A 19,862-nucleotide genomic window follows, 5' to 3' on the forward strand; every position below is an offset into this window, starting at 1 on the left:
AGCATGGGAAAGAGTTTTGTGAGAGCGGTTGCAGGGGAGGGTGGGCGCACAGCTGCTTGGCTTAAAGAGCTAGTATCTCCTGGAGTGCATCCACTTGGCACTCCATAATTTTAAGAGCCACTCTGTGGCTTCTTTCTGGTGTGTCACATTCTCCTTTCAGTCCCTCTTCTCTCTGTCCCAACACTCCTTCAATTCCTGTTTCTCAGTGGTGGAGTGCATCATAACGTCACGGAGAAAGTCCTTCTTAGTTCTTTGTGGCCGCTTTCTAATTCTGCGCAGCCGTTCTGCCACCAATAAGGGAGGCTGGCCTCCCAAGGTCATCTCTGTGAAGTTTAAATGCAACATTTTACAGGAGTATTGCACAGACAAAACTGATTCAATGCTTTCAAACACAGCCAGTATTCACACACCTGTCACTAACTTGTTGCCCTAGGCAAGCACACATGAGCCATAAGACCCCCAAAATGGTAAGTAGCCACAGGGGCAGGGTGAATCACTCTTCCCGGACCCTGCTGTACACTGGGCACATGGCTCTTGGGGAGAGCCAGCACAGTAGCGGGGGCTTGATAATCATTCCTGTCCCCACACTTTCCACAGGATGTGATCATTATGGAAGATATCTTGCTGCTGAGGGTGAGCAGGGAATCAAGGGAGGGTCTTCTCCAAGCTTGTGGCTTCCACCTTGGCCCCTATGTAGCTCGCTTGTGTGCAGCAATGGCTCCTCCTCTCACCCCCCCCCCCCGTGATGGCACAGTAGTGTGGGAAAGTTACCATTAATGGGGCAAGAAACAAAGCAGCTCTGCTGAGAAACCTGCAGCAGCAGATTGCCCAGTATCTCCACGAGAGTTTCCTGGAGATCTCTGAGGGAGATTCCTGTGAAGTGAGGGAGTCTGCCAACAGCCTGTTCCACCACTCAGAATAGGCATGCGGTGGGAGATAAGCCTTCTTTCTGCAACCATCCTGACCCCAACAAATTGCTTCAACAATTCCCAAAATGAATGCCACATACCAGGGGCCTCCTCTGCTCTTTGCCAAGATACAACTGCTGTGACTGGCGAGGCTCCTCTGGAGTAGAAAAGAGCTCCTGACTTCATGCATCTCTGGCCTCCGAGTCATCCTCTGCCTCTGGGTCCCCCACCCCCTTTTTGTCCAAGATTTCCTCCTAAGGCTCGGTCCACTCTTGACTGGCACGTGAGCCAACGAAGTATCCACAGGGGGCTTCGCAGTGTCGTGCCCAGCTCTTTGTAGAACCAGCAGCTCGTGGGTGCAGCACCGGAGTGGCAGTTTGCCTCCCGTACCTTGTGGTAGGCGTTCTGCAGCTCCTTCACTTTTAGCCTACACTGCAGTATGTCCTGGTCATGGCCCCTTTCTATCATGCATCGTGAAATCTGTCCGTAGGTATCATAATTCCTACAACTGGAGTGCAACTGGGACTGCACAGCTTCCTCTCCCCAAATGCCAGTGAGGTCCAGCAGCTCAGCATTGCTCCAAGCGGTGGATCGCTTGGTGCGTGGAGCAGGCATGGCCACCTGGGAAGATGCGCTGAGACCACTGCACGCATCACCAAGCAAACAGGAAGGGGACTTTCAAATTTTCAAAGGAATGTATGGGGAGGGGATAACAGTTGGTCACCTGAGGGCAGGGCAGTAGAGTTCAAACCAATGACCAGAGAGGTGAGAACAGGCATTGTGGGACACCTCCCAGGGGCCAATTGCAGCGCTGTAATCACCATGGTTTCTACACGGGCACCACAGCCCTGTAGCCCGGTGCAGAAAGCTCTACGCCTCTCATTGGGGTGGGGTTTTTTTAGAGCGCTACAACTGCGCAGTTCCTGCGCACTAAGTGGCTTGGCCGCGTGTACAACTTGGGAGTTACTTTACTGCGCAGAAACTTGCCAGTGTAGATGGGGCCTTAGACTTTGAAGGATAGAGGAAATTAAAAGAACTCAGCAAACGATTCATAACAGATACTGTATTGCATAAATGTAGTTTTATATTCTGTCTGTGAATTATCTGTGCATGTTTTGATTTTTTTAATGAACTTATTTATAATTGTTTGCTGAACAGCTGAGGCATAAAAAATCAGCCTGTGGATTGGTCACCTAAATAATAAGGTATTTCTGCTTGCTGATTGGATAACTGAAACTTTTTAAAAAGGAGAACAGTGAGTGGCTAAAACTGATGTTTGCACACAACTATCCTAGTTTGGTTATGAATATGGGTATTCATGTAAAGAGCAGCCATTCTATAAACATTTCTGAAAACAAACTAATTTTCACCAACATTCATGAATAGTGAATAAAAAGGATAAAATAACTGGTCAAAACCATTTTGAATTCAAACAACTGTTTGTGAATGCTGCTTTGCACTACTCTTGCAGTGGCTTTTGTGTGAGTAGTGTCAACAGGGAGGGCAGAAGACAGACTGGCAGGGATAATGGTGAGGAGTTGGGGAAGACAAGGCACTTGCAATAGGTAGCCTTTTTACGACACGTGTTTACTGCCAACAGCAAAATTTCATCTAGTTTCAGACAACTGACAACTTTAATTGTCATGTTGTGTTGGCTGTGATTAGACCAAGTTTAAGTAAAGCATTCCAAAAAGAACATTTGGGGCTGTATAAGTAGGGGCATTGCCAGCAGATTAAGGGACATGATCTGGAGCCTGGAGATAAATGTGGATTGGGATATGAGTGATAAACACAGAAACTCACAAGAATATAAATTAGTGGTTTGGCATTTTGACACTTGTGTAAAAATAATTATCAATTGTTATCCCTTTAAACTTTTGTATCTACACATAAAATCACTGAAGAATATGGGAAAAAAATCTGCAAATTGTAGAATGCATAGACCATTGTTATCTAGGGATGACTGGAAGTCAGGACTCGAGTTCTGTTCTTGGTTCCACTAGTGTGACCATGGACCAGTCACTTCACGTGCTTGTACCTTATTTTAATCATGCATTGCTTTCAGAGTTATGAGGCTTAATGTACTACATATAAAACTGCTTTGAGATCTTTGGAGGAAGGTGCACGACTTTACACAAAAGCCAGTAAATGGAAAAGTACATCACTCTGTTAAAAATAAAACAGAACCCGACATAGGTTCACAATGGTATGAATCAGTGATAGGGTTTCAGAATTAGGTCCAAATTGTGTCTGCCCTTGTTTGTGTGCAGTTGCTGGAGGTGCACATTTAATCTTGTAAAGCACTTGTGCAATAGGCAGCCACTGTGCTGTACCTATGTGAGTTAGAACTGAGACAAACTAATAGGGAGAGAAAAGTATATAACAATTTTTCTTTTTGGTTAGCACTCTTTATTGAAAAAAATACTCATCTGAAATATTCAGACAGAAGGCTTATTATCTAATTAAAAGGTTATACTAATTGTAAAAAATGGGACAAGTATATCAAATGTTATTTCTTTAATGTGTATTATGTAAACAATGACTCAGTCCAGGTTTATTGGTTAAGTATGCAGTTATTACTTTTTGCAGCTAAATTATTTGTGGAGTAGAACAAGATATAGCCCATTGAACTGTACTTCTAAGTACACCTTGCATAGCAATAGTAAGAGTCCTTTTTAAAAAATTCTGCTAATAAGTAGTAAAGCATTTTGAATTTTCTGTATTTGTTAAATTTTACCATACAGATTTCACTCTGTGTGTGTGAGCGAGAAAGAGAGAGAGAGTGATAAGGATTGGTAAACAAACTTTGGATAATTTACATATACTGAATAAAATTCATCTTGAACTTGAGTCAAACTTGTTTTGAGATTTGAAAAAAGTTACATATTATCACTTTTGCCCAGCTCTATAATTTCTGGTTCCCTTCGGGTTCTGTTGAAATGCTATAAGAAAGGTTGCTGTCAGTCTAAGCAGAAGCAAGAAATACTGTGATCTGGGTTCTGTCTAACACTGTGGTTCCCTTTGCATATAGGGCAAGGGTAAGCCTTTGTGAGGTTTATTTACCTGCCGCGTCCACGGGTTCGGCCAATCGCAGCTCCCGCTCTCTGCGATTCACTGCTCCAGGCCAATGGGGCTGCAGGAAGCGGTGCGGACCGAGGGATGTGCTGGCCACTGCTTCCCACAGCCCCCATTGGCCTGAAGCGGCGAAGTGGGAGCTGCGATCGGCCGAACCTGCGGACGCAGCTGATAAACAAACTGGCCCGGCCTGCCAGGGGGCTTACCCTGGCGGGCTGCGGGCTAACAGTTGCCAATCCCTGATATGGGGAACTCCAGAAGTGGAAGAGAGCAAGAGTAATGGCTCTACACGACACCTAATCCCAATGTGTTGTGGAGGAACGATGATATAGCAAGAGAGGCTTCGTGTTCTGGCTATTGCTGACTGCCAACAGCCCCATAGATTAGAGACTGCTGTAACTAATTGGAGGGTGAGGAAAGCTGATAGAACCAGACAGACAGCCCCAGAGTAAGAAGGCCGTCAATTTGGCATAAAGCCACCATTTCCTTTCCGGCTTATACAAATTTCCTGTTGTTCCTCAACCCAGTCCCATTTGTGCAAATCATAAATATTACTCACAGTTGGGAAACACTGGAAAGCAGGCTCTGGTCAGTGAAGGCCTACGAGTAGAATAGCAGAGTTATTGCCTGTCAGGACTGAGGTCTTTTGGGCAAACTGTGTGAGGAGACCGATTACCTTGGAAAATTAACTATAGTCTGTATAAACTATATGCATTCAAAGAAAAGAGCTACCTAATTTCAAATATTTGGAAACATGACCTATATGCACGTTTAAGCTTCTCCATAGGTAGCTCTGATATGCCCACTTGACATGAGACTTTTTTTCTATAGTTATAGTTTTTTCTATAGTTCCTCTGCTGTCTTGTGAAAAGGCTAAGTCCTCTAGTTTTCATACACTGCCCACTTCCACATCCTTTTGAACATCCTAGCTCCATACAACTACTTTTCAGTTTAGACTTTAGTTCTGTGCCCTCAGTATTATGCACACTCAACTCACTATACAGTGCAGCACTTTTAACATTTTCAGTAGGAATTATACTTCTTACACCTTTTCTCAAAGGAGACATGCTTTAGAGCATTAGAGAATGCTTTGAAATCCAGTCTCTGAATATGCTGTTGAATCATGTGAGGAGGGGACGGAAGTAGATATCGTTATAACCCAGGTAGGTAACTGTTACCTATTATTAATTTTACTATTATTTTATTTATTTATTATCTGTATTGCAGTAGCTCTTATGGGCACAGTCTGTTCTTTCCTCTATGCATGCAGGATTTTCTGCATGACAAAATGAAATCAGTCATATTTTGAGTTCAATATAAATGTGAAAGGATTTATAATGAATACATTTCATATATTATGGTATGTCTCTAAATATCTGTTCAGATATAAAATATACTTTATTAGGCATGTTTCAAAGTATCTTTAAAAGGTTTTGTTGACTGTTTTTACCTTCTGGCCAGCATCAAGGCTGTTGAGTGAAAGACTGTTAGGGAACATTTTTATACAGCAACCATATACACAGTATGTAAAACACTTGGGCGCTGGCCCTGCAAACCCTTATACGTGCATAGCTTTACCAGCATGAGCAGTTCCATTAAAGTCAATGGGACTACTCGCATTCAGAATTAAGCCTGTGCATAAGGGTCTTACGTGCCCCTCTTCTGGCTTCCCTGCTGAGAGATGGCATTAGTTAACCAAGTGCCTTGGCTTCTTTGAAGCTTTACAAGCCTCATCAGGGGACCAGAGATAAGCCTTTCCTAGGTCTGTTTTCTTTTTGCATGGTGCTTTGTATGTTTTGCCTGTTTCATCTGCGTTCTGATATGCAACTTCTTTGACCAATATTTTTTTCTTAACACCTCCCTCTCCACTCTTAAGTCTCTGTATGACAGTGGCAACCTGGTTTTTCAGAACAACTAACAGATTTCAAGGAGCAATTGCTTCTTAATTTCTGTTTCTTAGATTTCTGCATGTTTCCCTGGCTCAGCTGAAGCTTTGCATTGCTCATAAAAATCACAACAGAGAGGAATACAGCAAATGGCAGAGTGTTTTTTTGGATTTTTTTTAATTACAGGTTCAGTGAAAACTTTAAAGGATTTGCTTTTTGGTATGGATGCCAGTTTTCTTCCCTTTTTCAGGATGACACTTTGAATTCATTTTTCTGTAGTCATATTTCATTATTTCATCCAGGAAAATGGGAAAACAATAGTCAGAGAGACAGGAATGTTCAATTCACTGCTTTTTCCTAGGCATTAGTACACGTAGCAGCCTGAGTTCAAATACCAGCTTAGTTAACAAACAAAAGTGAATTTAATGATCACATCCTACTTCTTATCACATAAACACTTGACAGTTTGGTACATATCCACAGATACAGTGACAAATTACCACAGTCCTCAGTCAAGCAAAATTCCCATTGACTACAGTGGGAATTTTGCTCTGTGCAGTAGTGCAGAATCTGCATAGTTAGGGTTAGCTGGGTTTTTGCAGGTCAGGCTGTACTAGAGTTTTTTTCATCAAAGTGCCTATATTAGTCAACCCAATGCCATTACTCCCTTTCTTTCATGAGCATTAAACGTCCAAAATTAAGTAAAAACAGATTCTCCCTATCCTCTTTTCTTCATGTACAGCTCTCAGTGAAATCATGGGCGAAGCAGATTTAATACAGGGGTTTGGAAGTTTTCAGGAAGTAAAGTCAAAAAAGCCTTCTCTTGCTGCAATGCAGGATCATTTAGGGCAAAAATATGGCAGTGTCTGCCCTAGTGCCAAAGTTTTTCAAGTGCGACTAGTTATTTTAGGTTCCTCAGCTTTTCAGTTCTCAACTTGAGACAAATCAAAGGGGCATGATTTTCGGGAGCACTGAACACTCAACCTCTGAAAATCAGGCCTGTGCAAGGTGTCTCAAGTTGGGCAACCAAAAATGGAGGCACCCAAACTCACTAATTACTTTAAATGTCTTGGGGTAGACTATTTTGGGGAAAGGACCCACTGTTGCAATCCCAGCAGATTAGCTGCATTCATGGCACCAGCTCTGAGAGTGCTAATGTAGGTAAGGCTCTGGTGTTCTTACCATTTTGTCATCTGACCCTGCTTTGGCAGCACACTGATAAAAACGCTGGCTTTTCATCTATTGCTACCATAATTGGAGGTTCATCAGTGGAGATTTTAAAAAGAAGGTGGAGAGAGAGAGAGAGAGAGAGAGAGAGAGAGAGAGAGAGAGAGAGAGAGAGATGTCTGATGTGGACAATGTCTTTCTTAATCTAAGTGAAATCTCAAGATGATTTCAATTTTTTTCATTTGAAATTTCTTCTTGATAGTTCATAAAAGTGTCATCTGCACCAAGCTGGGATCATTTTCCTCTCCTGAGATCTATAAATAAATCATTGATGTTCACAGACTTCCACCTTTGAATTGTGCGTGCAGTTAAGGACTGGTAGGTATATTTGATTGCTTAAAGCCAGCTTTATTCTAGATGAGAAATACCCCCAAAATATAATACTGTTTAAAGATTTTTCCCAATTTTTCTTTGAATAGGGCCACATACCATGCAAAACCCATAAAGATTAGAGGCAACTGTTCTGTATACAATAAAGGAAATAATTATCAATGCAACATGATGGAAAGCACATGTCTTTTTTTATTCATTGTAATATTTCTTAATTAGTTTCTAAACCCTACAAACACTGTTGTACTTGCACTTAACTTTAAGCATGAATAGTCCTATTAATGTAATTGGGACTACTCATCTACTTAAAGTTAAGCACATGTGAAAATGCTGGCAGGATCATAGCCTTAGGCAGAAAAAGATCATTTGGTACTCAAAAGAGATTGAATGGATTGAGTTACTGTAACATACCTATGTGAATCTACCTGCTATCCCTTTAAGAGAGAACCTGAAGATGGACAAGGTGTGTTTGCCTTCTCTGTTAGGTGTCATGGGAGTGTGCCGTTAACAAGACCAGTAACTGGACTGGAGAGAACATTATCCCAGGCTTGGAGTTTCTAGACTCACAAAAGGAAACAGAGGAGACAATATAGAACAGTGGAGGAAGCCCTGTGAAATCAGGTCATGAAATTGTGTTCTTCTGGCTTTGGTAGCATGGCTTATGTATTGAGTCTTTCTCATTGCTAGCTGAGATTTTGGGACTTTCATAAGCTGGAACTGATGTACTGAAATAGGATACGTCAGAAAGGCTGTAAGAAAGTTATATTTTAGTTGAAAGGTTGTGGCCACAGTTTGAAGAAAACTTCTTATCAAATGTAATTTTGAGACTTTGATTTTTTAACTGGATTCTTTAATAGAAAAAAATATTTTGTTACAAACAGCATGGCAGAGGTGTTTTTTAAGTATTTTAGAAGGCAGGTGTTAGTTGATTATTCAGTAACCTTGAATCCGTAGGAGCTTGGCTCCAATCTTCCCTTCATCAGAATCATTCTCTTGTATTAACTTATTTATTCTGGCTTTAAGAACCTTGTCAAATCAACTTGGTGGTCTCTGCTGGATCCCTAATTACAATAAACTGGATTACAGACCTGCTGTGTGACACCAAATTCAGCATAATTGGCAGTCAGTGCTCAGATAGGCCTATGACATTAAATGGTATGGAGACTCTCGCCTTCTAATGGGTAGTCTCTCTAGGCCAGTGCTGGTCTGTGTTGGATGTGGTAGCACTGTAGCAATGCCTGAAGTGCTTTGCAGCACACTATGTATACAACCCGTGATTGAGGAAGATGAGAGCTCTTTGTGCTCTTTGTAATTTACCTTTCAAAATATTAGTCACTTAAACAGTCAAAACTAAACAACAAAACCCCTTGAGGGGGACCTTTATTTCTTTTAGTTAAAGAGCACTGAAATTCCTGTAAACCCTTAACTTTAGATGTAACTATTTTGTTTATTCATGCAACGCTTTAAGATAATTGATATTGTGCTTCTGGCTGATTACAATACTAAATTTTTGCTTCACCTTCAAATGTTTTCATATCTGATTGTGACAGTGAGTGACTCAAATGTATTGAACGCTTTGTTATCCATGTTCTATGCTGCCAGTCGGTGAAGGCACTACAAAGCTCTCTGAGGAACTATTGATGGGAATGTGTGTAGCCCATAAAGTGCCTTGCATTAAAAAGTAATAAAAATGTTTAGTGCATATAATGCTTTTCATTTTTAGATCTCATAGTGCCTTATAAAGTGGGATAATCTTTGTTATTCATGAACACTGGTGTGAACAGGTCTTTATTCCCACAATGATAAGGCAATGCTGTTCTTTGTATATACATCTGGTTTGCATGTGGACATCGGTATTTGCTCTTGAATAAGTCCAATCACTTTTGGAAGTCCATTTTTTTAGCATAAACAATACCATGGAAATTTAGTTACCAATAAAACACTGCAAATGGCCAAAATGCATAGCTCATGAATAACAGTCAGCTGAAAAATGTATGTCCAAAATCTCTAAACAGTTTCAGAAAACAAATACATTTCCAGAAATAAGATGGGTTTGCACATAGAATAAAGGAGTGAAATGACATATTTCTATAATTCTCACTAACTGCTTTATTCTTAACTCTAACATAGGACAAGAATATCCATTCTATAATATCATCTTCTTCTGGAGTCAACATTAAAAATGTTCTTGAACATGAACATAAGAACAGCCATACTGGGTCAGACCAAAGGTCCATCAAGCCCAGTATCCTGTCCTCTGACAGTGGCCAATGGCAGGTGCCCCAAAGGGAATGAATAGACAGGTTATCATCCAGTGATCCATGCCCTGAACAGCATTTTGGAGTGTTTTTACTATCTTTAGTCATGAGTCTGTTGTCGGGGGAGGAGTAGGTTTTATTGTTCCACTTTCCTTCACACACACTCCCCTCCACCTTCTACATAAATAAACTTAATTGAGGAAATTCATTCTTCTGCAGAGAGCCTGTGCAACACTTAGTACCGCTAAAGTCCTGTTTTGTGGCTTTAACTTGTGCACAGGACTTTTGCTGGCCCTCTGCAGAATGGTGAACTTCACACTCTGCTAATTAAAATTGCAAATATAACTTTCTTCCTATTAAACAGACTTGCACTGGTGTAACGTAATTGATTTAAAATTGATCTAGTTACACCTAAGTAGATGCAGAAAGACTGGTTTAAGTGTGTCTGTGGCATTGGTCCAATGTCACCTCATCAAGTTTCATTATCCGACTGCAAGCTTTCCTCAGCCAAACCCTGGTCCAACATCCCTACCCACCCTATTCCTCATGATGTCAAGCCCTTGCCATTAGATACCCAGAAGTGAAGTCTGCCATATTGAGTATATGATTTCAACAGTTTGTTTTCTGCATGTATGATATAACCTACACTAAACCTTCCAACCTATATCTGGTAAAGGATTAGTCTCCAATACTATCAGAAAGGGTGCAGGTCAGAGGCAGGATCTGTATCCTTGATAGACAGCACTTACATCAGAAAGCCTTCCACTGAACTTGTCAGTATGTTTTTGATAGATGATTGGTGATGGCCAGCCTCCAGGCAAATGTGCAGAATCCAACTTGAGCAGGAAGAAGTACAAGAGATGTTATGGATGCATCTCTACTCCCTCAGGTTATGTTAGGCCAAACACCAGACCACATGAGGGAAAGGAATGGTAGGGAGGATTGGACAAGAGCTGGTAATTGCTGTCTGAGGAAGTTGCTAAGAGGGGCCTACACATTTATGGGCTATGGAGCAGAAATATAATCCCAGCTCAAGGTGTGCCTAAGTAGAATAGAGTAAAAGCATCTTCACTTTAACTGGAGGTTTAGGGCATGAATAAGGTATGTTGGAATTTCTAGGCGATCCTGGGACTGTAAATAACGGAGTTTGTCATCTCTGGACCATATGTAAACTGTAATATATGAGAAGCTGTATTTTCTATGACCATGAGACCATGAGAGTGACTGGATATTTAAGTGTGCAGGGACTATAGTGGCCATAATGTAGATATAGTAAGTTAAAAAGGTCTGTGGCTCATAGATAGGGATTGGCAGAGATATGGAGGAAGTGCTTATTGGCTCATTGAAAATTCCTTGAGTTTTTAGGATTTAAAATTTTCTGAAGACTATAAAGTTCTGGCATTGGCCTCTTTCAAAGAGGCATTGAAAGAGGCATTGAAATGCCTTTCAAAGAAAGAGGCATTTGAAATGCCATTCAAAGAGGCATTGGCCTCTTTCAAATTTCGCAATGTCATCAGTTTCCACTGAATTTATTGTGAGTTAAAGGTGCTCAGGTTTCACAGAAGCAGGCCTATTGTGCTTTAAAAAGGTAACATGGGCTTGATCCAAACCTCCTGAAATGAATAGTAAGGCTCCTGTTGCTTTCATTGGGCTTTGGTTCTGGCTCTTATGTGCCTCAACTTTAACATTCTCTTTATAAAGATTTCAGTCTGTGGATTCCTTTCCATTTCTTTTTTAATGGAGATGTGTGTGTGTGTAGAATATTCATAATGACTAACAGTTTTGTTTCTCACTTCAGCCAGACTTGTATTTTGGTGCTGATGCTCAGAGAATTTCAACCTTTGTAGACTATTTTGGTGCAGCTCAGAACTTATGTGAAGCTTCAAATGAGTTTCTTTTCCCCTCACAAACATGTCTAATGTGGGTAAAAATATCTGTATGTGCCAGTTCTCATTGAGGATTTGGTTCTCATTAAGCTTATTCAGTCCTATTTTTAATTTATAAATGAAGCACAAAAAGCATTTTAAAAAATGTAGAAAAACAGTACTTTCACAAAACCTCGTAACGTGGCTCTTCCATTTAATGCACAATTTTTATTCTACAAATTAGAATAATTCCTTCTCTGGGCAGAGACTACAGGTAATACATTTTATATATATAAAGACTTACTTCCCCTATTCTTTCCTCAAATGAAACTGGGAGTGGTCACAATTGGATTTATAATGGAAAGTATTAATCTTTATCTTAAATTCTGGAATCACAACATAATAAACCAAGTATAACTTTCTTTCAAAAAGGTCGCAACCACAAGTTTCAGAAACTTTTAGTTAGTCCTTTCTCTATGGCGTACTGCACGATATAAAAGTTGAATTTAGAATATTTTTCTTGAGCTGTGAATTCTAATCTGTATGATTCCATGGCAAATTTAACACACATGACCCTTATTTGATTCTTATCTTCTCTCCCCCCACACATGAAAATCATCAGAGTTGGCACAGTAGGGGTTCTGTTTCATATTTCTACACAAGATAATTCAATGCTTAGCAGAGAAATTTAGCTTTCAGTCCTTCCTCTCTTTCCATTTTTGTCTCAAGTATGGAGTTGCACTAGGTTTTAAAGAAGGCTGATTTACTGCCCTTTCAGACTTCTTCTTCTTAGCGTATGCTCAGTGTATCTCAGGTGGCACGTGACCAGGATTCATCACCAAATTTGGTTTGCTGGCTGGATCACTAGCTTATCTGGCCTGGGCCGGGTACTGATGGGGCGCGCGACATGAACATTGATCCATGCTCCTTGGACGGAGGCACATTGCCTAATTCTTGTAGAAGGAAAGGGAGAAATTAATGGTTCAAGGAGCAAAATGGTACTTGCTAACCTTGGGTTGATATCAGGTGTAGTGAAGGAGAACTCGTGGTTAGAGGAAAGCTTGGACTCAATTCTGCTGGCAAAATCCATAACCATTTTGTAATTGCCAGATCTTGAGACAATATTTGTTTGCTAGAATCTCTCTGTACTTCCAGAGACTTTATCTTCTTGTAACATGGCTAACTTGTTTAAAAGGGATTAACTATAAATGAGGTGAGATGAGGCAAACAGAAAATTTAAGCAATATTACTCTGCATCATTGCTGTTTTACAAAGTACATTGTCACACCCAATCTGAATTCCAGTGGAAAGAGATGCTTCGAAACCTTGCAGTCCCAGCTTTCTCATTGATCACATGCCACTGGTCTTTGTAGAACACACAGCTGAATTGCTTTTCCCTCAGGGAAACAATGTCTCCAGGTGTGCTAATAATAAAATTAATAGCTTAGAGAAACTGCTTGCTGCAGCAGCAGTGGCTGTAGAATGAGAGGATCGATTGCAGTGTTTAACTGTCCTCATTCCATAGTGTATACCATACTCAGCCACCGGTGAGCTACGTTCTATCTCACAGTTAATCAATACATCTCTGATTTAAAACAAAGATCCAGTTTCAAGATTAGAAGTCTTTCTGAATAAAAAGATGTAGGGTAAAACTGTCAAAACCCTTCAACTAGCAACTTAACACAGGGGCTAGGAATGCTAAGGTAGCCACTGTGATTTGAAAAGAAGTAAGTGCTGAGTATATCCACTTCCGCTTTTAAACAATATTAATGATAAAAACTATAGATGCTCATATTGTAAAATACATCTGAATCCATTGGTCAGAAATTGCTTAGAGCAGCAGAAGTGTAAAATACTTGTGTAATTTAGCTTGTGTGGAGAACACATCTGTAGCTCTAGTTTGGTTACTACCATATCTGGAACACTATCCCGAAGTCTCAATTTCACCTACCAACAGCACAGTGTCTTTCAAAGTACACCCCACATTCTCATAGTTGATGCAGAGGATGTCTAAATTTCAATCCAAGTGTGATATAGCAAAGGTGCTTTTTTAATTTGAAAGATGTAATGCTGTTATAGAAACTGGAGGCCTTGGTTTAAAATATTTATATTATACTAGTGATAGCTATATTTGAGGTTATTACAAAAGTTATGTGTTACTATTTCAAAGTTCCTTTTCAGTTGCCTATAATTTTCTATGTTTGATTTGAGGGCAAGGGAAACGTGGGGGGGGGAGTTCAAGAACAGTGATGACAGTGGGGGTGGAGGAAGAGTACACTAAAGAGTACACTGAAGAGGAATGAGTTAAAAAACTGTTTTTCTGTTGTCTGACTTGCCTATGTTAAGAGACCAAACCTTCTTAAAGGAGACTGGGTATGAGAGAGAGTGTGTTTGGAAGCTGGGGAGAAGCTATGCCCTGTAATAGTCCCTGTAACAGCCAAGTATTTAAAAATCACTGTAACAGCCAAGTATTTAAAAAATATTTTTCTTCCTTCTTAGCTCTTTAAGAGAAATGTCTTGATGAGTTTATAGTTTTTTGTCAGTTTGATTGTTTATGTTTGTTTGTGAGTGGGTGTGTTGTTTGTGCGTGAGTAAATAATTTACTTAGGGAATTGTGCTGACTAAGTGAAATCCACTCTTTCAACAGGGAAGATAAAAATAACTATTGAACAGTTGACTCAGTCAGTGTGCACTAGCCATCCTATCCAGACCCATATTAAGGTAATCTGAGGCACTGGTATACCATGACATGAGGCATCCTGTGGCTCCCTCTCTACAATCATACCCTTGCTCCATGGCCCCATCCTGCCACACTTGGATTGGTGCTGGCAAAGGGACCCCTTCATTCCCAGAGAGGTAAGGGGTCATCAGCAGGGTCCCCCTTAAAGGTAGAGGTGACAGCAGGGAAGTCCTACTTAAACAACCAGCCAAGTTATATCCTTATGTGAGTGGGGAAAGCTATTGTCTTCTACGGGGGTGGTTGTGTGACCCTCCAGAGCAGTGAGTCTTGGAGTTGACGCTCTCTTGGGAGGAATGATGCAGTTCACACTTTTCATGTCTATTACTTCACGCTATCTCCGGACTTGGCAGATCTCTCTACATTAGTTATTGTGGAGAACATGGGAGATGTCTGTATAATTTTGGGGTATTATGCTTGATGTTATTCTGCGGGACTACCTGGCATTAACAGCCTCTTTTGTTTTCCTTTTACTGTTTCATGGAAATCCATTTCCTGAACACACAACTGTAGGAATTAAGTGAAAGGCTCTCTAAGGCCATAATCCAGTAAAGCCCTTAATCATATGACTAGTCCCATTGACTTCAGCCTAGTTAAGCATGTATTCAAGCGCTTTGCTTGATAAGGGCCTAGATCTTCTTTTGAAGAATGGGTATCACTTTTTTAATGTTCATACTGGGGTGCCTAATTCTAAGGATTTCAGTGGACTTTTCTGTCTGACTTTTCATACAGTTCTTCCTAGGTCTCTATCACCCATCACACACACACACACACACACCCATCACATTGCACACCCATTGAATGTGTTTATTCCTTGGTCATTCATATATATATATATGAGTTTGAGCCCCAGAAAAAAATCCCTGTTAATGATCGAATCTTGAACTTCATCTTAGAAGTTACAGTTGACATCTGGACAGCACACCACTATGGTTCCTGTTACAAGTATTGTAATAATTTTTTTTAAAGAAAAAAAGTATAATGAAATAGGTTATTTTAAAAAAAAACTTTTTAACAGTGTTGCTTTCTTGTGAAGAAGTGTGCCAGTGACTGAATAATAGAGGGACCAGACATTTAGTTCTTGTTAATATTACATGTACTAGATTAAAACAATGAATTTTTATGAAATGGACTGGAGTAAAAGTAATTTCAATTAAGACACTATCACTTCATGTAATGGATATTAGTGCAGCACAGAGCAGTAGTAGAAGGCTGACTTTATGAAAATATATAATACATTGATAAGATCAAAGACTGTGTACATCAGCCATAGAGAAACAAACAATTATAAAAACCTACTATCATTCTGATTTTTATTGAATTAACAATTGGCTAGAAGTTTCTGCTAAGTATTTAATTACTGTCTGAATACTCAAAACCACACACTTTTTTGGGGAATACTTGTCAACTACCCAGACATCTGATTTGCTGTCAGAATTTGAAGTCTTGGTCCTGAAAAATGGTAGGGATATTTCGTGTAAAGTGATGAGTGAAGTTCCTGTAGTAGGTGCTGATGACATTCAGCTCTTTATAGGAATCAGTCCTTAATTAATGTGTAAATTTTACCTTTTTCCCCCCCTGAGAAACATTCTATTATGTACAGTTGTAACAAACCGCCATCATGTATCATCAGCCGGGTTTGAACCCTGAACCTTCAGCACTTGAGCTAGAAGACTAAGTATATTAGCTGACAGCAGGGGAAGGTTTTTATCCCAGAGAGGAGATGAACTTCTGGCATCATGTACTGGGCCGAGGGTATGGTTGGAATAAGCGTGGTCCAGCCCAGGCCACTCATCCCTTCCTTCCCGCCCCCCCCCCCAGGAGTTGGGGTGCTCGTGCCATATATGATGACCCCTGAAGTGGGAGGGGATATAGGCTGTTGGGACCAGTGTGTATGAGCTGGGGGCAAAGGGGATGTATGCTCACTGCCCAGCTTGGCCCTGCCATTATTTCTTCCCCGCTACTGTCCTAGCTGCTATAGTTTCTTCAGCAGTTCCCCAGTGCAGTGTCTTTTGCTTTGGTGGTGGCATGGGCCCAGCCTTGGAATGTTCATTTTGTTTTTTGATGTGATGCCACATTTTTTTTTCCTGAGGAACACAAGTAAGAAAAGGTAAGTGGGAAATTTAATACTTTATAGCTCAGGAATGGAATTTCATGGGGTAGTGGGAAGAAGAAAAGGTGCTTTTGTAGATCTCGGGCTGTCTCCTTGCTATATTTCAAAGGTCTGAGATGTTGAGGCTTCTCAGGACTCTTTTACAATGGAAAGTGTTAGGCAACTTTAATATAAAGGTTGCTACCAGCTCCCCCTAATATAAAACGCCAATATAACTTTCCAAAATGAAAGTAGAATCTTGATTTGCTATTGGATCAAGCCCCAGCTCCATCACATCCTAGTGAAGCCGCTCTGCCATTGAAACATAGCCTTCGCTTGTCATGCTGAAGGAATAAGAGCTTTTATGGAAAAGAGGCAATGTTCCTTCTCTTGTTTAGCTGATGATCTCTAATAATAATGACCTCAGCATGACCTATTCTCCTAGGGAATCTTCAAGCCATTATCTTTCAAGAAATTCTCCATGCCATAGTTGGATTGTCTAATTCATATAATACACTTTTCAGATGGTCATAAGATTTTTCTCATGTCCATATAAAATTTAGGTATTGTGAATTCTCCAAAAACACAGCCAACATAGTTAAGTATCTGTGGCACTTATTATCCATTGACCCAACCTAGTAGTGGAATTAGTGTGCAGCTTCACAAGTGCTGTGTAGTAGTGGTTTCTCTACTGACACTACCCAGTCAGGGCCCTGGTTAGTTTCATTTGACCAAGCTGCTGATAATCCTTTTTCTGTTTGCTGTAGTTGCCACAAGAAATGCCAGAACACACAGGTGATATTTTGTCCCCGCCCCCAAATTTCACAGGTTTTAAAGCTTGCCGCTTTGTTTCTCCTTTGGCTAAACCTTAATCAGGTGATGATGTACCTTTTGTCCTTCAAACATAAAAGGTGTGCATTGATCAATTGTATAGTTAATTGCTTCACCACACTTTGGCCAAATAACCAATGTCAGTCAGGTTTATTGCTCCAAGCTAATAATAGTATAGTACTGGAAAATGGTATGGTGTAGAATCTGTCTCCAGGAAGCTGTCTCATGCAGCTGAGGTGTGCTTCCACAATTACACACTTCTGCTAGTATTATTTATATGATTTTACAAGTTACTCATCTTTTCACATGTCATTAAAATCCAAGCCATCAGTTTGTCCGTCTTCCCTAGCTCATTATGTTTTTTCCTTATCTTTGTTTTGGATACTAGCATTCCAGGTATTGGTCTGTGAGCATACTTCCCAGCTTGTACTAAAATATAGAATGAATGTATCTTGACAAGTTTCCTATCTACTTGTGCCAAATGCTTGATTCAGCAAATGCAAGGTGTTATGGGATACTTAGCATAAGTGAACAGGATTATGCTAGTGAGTTTAAGCTATATTACTTTTACAATATTTGTGCTTAATGCATACTGATATACATGGTGCAGTATGTATATATGATAGCCTGTATATAGTCAATACCAGGTAATTCACACTTAATTTTTATAGAGACATGTTTCACAAACATGGATGCTCAGATCACACAGAGCCAAACTGCTAAATGCTGCTACAGCAAGTTACAAAAGAAAAAGCTGTGATAGTCCAATACCAAAAGAGAATATCTCAAATTTCTCCATCCAATAAAATGTTACTATTCATTTACTTAGCATCAGTATTTAACATAAGAAAGATATGGCTAGTATTTCAGTGCATATATGTCTTCATCAAAGCCCAGAACATTCACCACCTTGAACAGGAAAACTCTCATTTATGCAAGAGCTTTAGTTCACAAACAGGAACTAAACCCACCCGCAATTATTAATACCAGCTGATGTATTAATCACTTTTTCATGCAAATAATCACATGTTAAATAGAGCAATTATCAAATAATCAGGAAATTAAAAGCCATAGCTTTTTAAAAACACCAAACAGAGCCACACTGACATGATATCATTGTTAGAAGGGATCTGGCCTTTTTACTACAGGATGTGTGGGGAATTTAGGGTCTTCAGATTGATCATGCATTCGGTGGGAGTGGCCCAAAAGGCAGTGTAAAAGCAGAGTAACTCCATTAAATTCAGTTGATTTTCTGCCTTGTGTAATGGAGAGTAGAATATGATTCTTAAAATCTTTCTAAGATTTCTTTGGACAGCCAGATTTGAATAAAGGAATCCTTTGTCCTCTGTGTCAGGACCCACTCCACTTAGCTCATAGCCACCTGATGGGGAAAGAGGGAATCCTTTGGTGGAAGAGATTTTCACATTTGCAGTTTAGTCTACCATCTGTTTTTTCGGCAGGGATATAAAATAATTACTCCAGGCAGTACAAGACTGACTTGACTCCTCTTCTCTGCAGATGCAACCTTTGTTCATAAAGCTTTGAATGTTTGTTCCTGAGTAATAATCCTCCTCCTCTATTCTCTCCCTAAAGGGAATGGTAGGCAGATTTTAAAAGTTCCAGACTGGTGATTCAGAGTTGCAGAAATTAGCATTTTTATCTGTAAATACAGCTTTGGCATCTCTTATACACCAGACTGGAACAACCCTCCCCACTCTAATACTTCCAATTTTGTTATTATGGATAGGCTGGATTTCTTATTGTTTGTGTTTCTGATGTTACCACCGACACAAGTTGTTTTACTACACTTTAGTGTAAGAGTTCTAACTCAGTGGTTCCGAAACTAGGGGCGCCGCTTGTTCAGGGAAATTCCCTGGCAGGCTGGGCCAGTTTGTTTACCTGCCGCCTCGGCATGTTCGGCCAATCACAGCTCCCAGTGGCTGCAGTTCACCACTCCATGCCAATGGGGGCTGCGGGAAGTGGCAGCCAGCACGTCCCTCGGCCCACGCCACTTCCTGCAGCTCCCATTGGCCGAGAGCGGTGAACCAAGGCCACTAGGAGCTGCAATCGGCCGAACCTGCGGAAGCAGCAGGTAAACAAACTGGCCCGGCCCACCAGGGCCTTTCCCTGAACAAGTGGCGCCCCTACTTTGGGAACCACTGCTCTAACTGGTTGATAAGTTTGTTTTTAAGACTCTGCCTTTGACATTATACTCTATTTCTGTCTAGTACAGAAGCTCCTTCTGAGGACTTCAGGAGACACAGGGCAGGATGTAGGATCCCTAGCACTGAAACGTGATGCATTTGAAGGGTGCTCTTGTCTAATAAAATATGGTTTACAAGAGGAAATAGTTTTAATCCACCTTTTTGGGAGCTCTAAATGTTCATAAACTAAGGTTATGTGGCACAAAGTTGAACATTATTACTGTATTTCAGTGTGATATGACCAGATAGAAACTGAGAAATGGATGTTCAGCTCTGACTGAGGAGCACTTCATTCTGCAGAACAGAGGTTGCAAAGGTGTGGTGTACTTTGTCCTCTTCTAATGCTAAAGCAGCTATACACCAGGCTAATGGTGCCAAGAGACCCTTGCAGCATCCAGGTATCAGCTGAGAGTAAATGAATCTTGGCTACATCCTCTTGCTGTGTCCCC

The 19,862-nt window shown here is 40.5% G+C and overlaps 1 protein-coding gene across 1 annotated transcript in view; it reads left to right on the top strand.

Moving 5' to 3' along the window:
* The window catches only part of TENM2 (teneurin transmembrane protein 2), a 996,821-nt gene that overhangs the window by 88,040 nt on the left and 888,919 nt on the right, over positions 1 to 19,862 (top strand). The window lies entirely within an intron of this gene.

Source organism: Lepidochelys olivacea (assembly GCF_965140295.1).
Source record: "Lepidochelys olivacea isolate rLepOli2 genome assembly, chromosome: 8".
NCBI classification, from domain to species: domain Eukaryota; kingdom Metazoa; phylum Chordata; order Testudines; family Cheloniidae; genus Lepidochelys; species Lepidochelys olivacea.